At 39.2% G+C, this 2,324-nt stretch overlaps 1 protein-coding gene across 4 annotated transcripts in view; it reads right to left on the bottom strand.

Moving 5' to 3' along the window:
• The window catches only part of CARD8 (caspase recruitment domain family member 8), a 51,199-nt gene extending 50,781 nt beyond the window's left edge, over positions 1 to 418 (bottom strand). For all 4 annotated transcript variants that reach the window (XM_023507932.1, XM_023507934.1, XM_023507935.1 and 1 more), the window contains exon 1: positions 318 to 418. The gene's annotated coding sequence lies outside the window, so the exon portion shown is untranslated. The remainder of the gene's footprint in view (positions 1 to 317) is intronic.
• Between the last annotated feature and the right edge of the window lie 1,906 nt (positions 419 to 2,324).

Here is a 2,324-nt window from a genome sequence, read left to right as displayed (position 1 = left end):
AAAAAAAAAAAAAAATCATCTTTGGAAGGGTATTATAAACTCCTGCAGAAGCACATTTAATCTTGGTTTTGTTTCTTCCTGCTCACATTAAAAATGGCCCAGATGCCAGCCCTGACACTGTTGACTGCCCACAACCAATATGTGGATCTGAGGTCTAGAAACCTCATTTCCCTTAATTCCCAGAAAGCCCTTCTCCTCTGTTAGCATTTCTGGTTGAAAAGGAGCTGAGAGCTAGAGAAACCGCAGCTTAACAGGATTCTCCCACTTGCTCCTTACTGCCCTAAAGTCACCAGCTGGTGCTTTCCTGGAGTACTTACCAAGTGAGTTTCAGTAGCCACAGCTACAGAAGCAGAAGATGATGGTAGTTGCTAGGACAATGCCAGGCTACTCTGCGTCTGTTCCTCTTGGCCTTCTGAAAATGAATACCCCAAATGGAGAAATTCATATCTAGTCTAAGGCTGAGTCAGAATGGGAAACAGGCCCTCACTTTGTTAAAAACAGGAAGTTATGCAATCTGCTAGTCATAACTTCATTTCATTCCTACAAGCTTTCCCAAACGGTAATTGGCTTGGACAATTTTAATCACTTCTCTCATACTCAATTCTTCTAAAATTGCTATAATAAATGCCAAGTGTTGTGGCTCACACTGTAATCCTAGAACAGCACTCTGGGAGGCCAAGGCAGGTGGATTTACTTGAGCTCAGGAGTTTGAGACCAACCTGAGCAAAGAGCAAGCCCCGGTCTCTCAAAAAACAAACAAACAAAAAAATTCTCTAATAATTTTTATATTAATGTTTGTGCTGTTGATAGTAATAATTTTAAGTTTTATCTGTAATACTCTAATTATTAGAAATATCAGACTAAAAAACAAATAGAAGCTCTCAAAGGAAAATGGCATGTATTTGGGAACAGAGCACCACAATAGGAATATGCATGCTCTAGTAAACTATGTACATATTTGGGGAGGTAAAGACAAACATGAGGCATATTACATAATTGGTTTTTTGGGTTTGGGGGTTTTTTTTTTTTTTTTGGTTTTTGTTTTTTTTTTTTTTTTTTTGCAGTTTTTGGCCAGGCCTGGGTTTGAACCTGCCACCTCTGGCATATGGGCCGGGGCCCTACTCCTTTGGGCCACAGGCACCTCCCTACATAATTGTTTTGAAATGACTGCTTTTGGCTACAAAGATCAATAACAAGGGTGATACTAGCCTGAGGTTGGAAAGGCCTTCCTTAAGCAAATGTCCTTCAGAAGTATTTTTTGTGTAAGGTTGTAATGACCTTCACACAAAGGCAAGGTCTTTGTAGAGTTTTTCATTATCAGGCATAAAAGTGCAAGAACCCTCTCTTTAGGGCCTTCCCAGTTCTATTTTTCAGGGTTCTCTTAACATTATCAGCTTCATTTTGCTTCTGACAACTTTCACATTTCCCCCTTTTGATAAAGATCTTTGTGGCTCACACCTATAATCCTAGCACTCTGGGATGTATAAGTGGGAGGATCCCTTGAGTTCAGGGATTAGATACCAGAGCAAGAACAAGACCCACTCTCTACTTAAGATAGAAAAATTAGCCGTCTCTACTAAAAATAGAAAAATTAGCCAGGTGTGGTGGCACAAAGCTGTAGTCTCAGCTACTTGGGAGGCTGAGGCAGGTAGATCGCTTTAACCCAGGTGTTTAAAGTTGCTATGAGTTAGGCTGAGGTCGTGGCACTCTAGCCTGGGCAACAAAATTAGACTGTCTCACAAAAAAAGAGAAAAAAAAAGTTCTTTCTCTGAAAGCCTCACTGGTAAATCATCCTCTAGTTAGGTTTTGATCTCCCCTGATGCCAGAACAGGCCTGTCCCAGTTGCTGACCTTATTCTACATTGAGGGGAGTGATTGATGCTTAGGAGTCAGTGGCAAAAGCCTTTTAGCCACATTTGAGCAATGGGAAAGGTTTGAAGTATGTGGCTCTCAGGCTAAACTACCTGAGGCATATTATTAAGTTAAATTTTGTCTGTTCCATAGTCTTTTGCTATCATTTTAAAGTACATCATTTGGTTCAGAGTAGTAGTTTTGCAAAAATTTAATGTGCAATAGATATTAAGTTTAAAAGGGAAAAAACACAATAAATACAAAGTAGGAGGAAATACAAATTAATACTATGATAATTTCAGTTTGTATTATTGTTTTGAACCATAAACCTAGACATAAAAACAACTAATTGAATAAATCAAATGAGCATTGGGAATTAAGTGAGGGCTGTTGTAACCGTGAAGGTCTACATTTTTCTCAGAGGAATTTACCCAGGTATAGCATGTACTATCAGCAAGAACACAGATGTTGGCT

Source organism: Otolemur garnettii, unplaced genomic scaffold (assembly GCF_000181295.1).
Source record: "Otolemur garnettii isolate 467f Iridium unplaced genomic scaffold, OtoGar3 scaffold00211, whole genome shotgun sequence".
NCBI classification, from domain to species: domain Eukaryota; kingdom Metazoa; phylum Chordata; class Mammalia; order Primates; family Galagidae; genus Otolemur; species Otolemur garnettii.
Note: the sequence above shows the minus strand (reverse complement) of the source record. Positions and strands in the feature narration are given on the sequence as shown.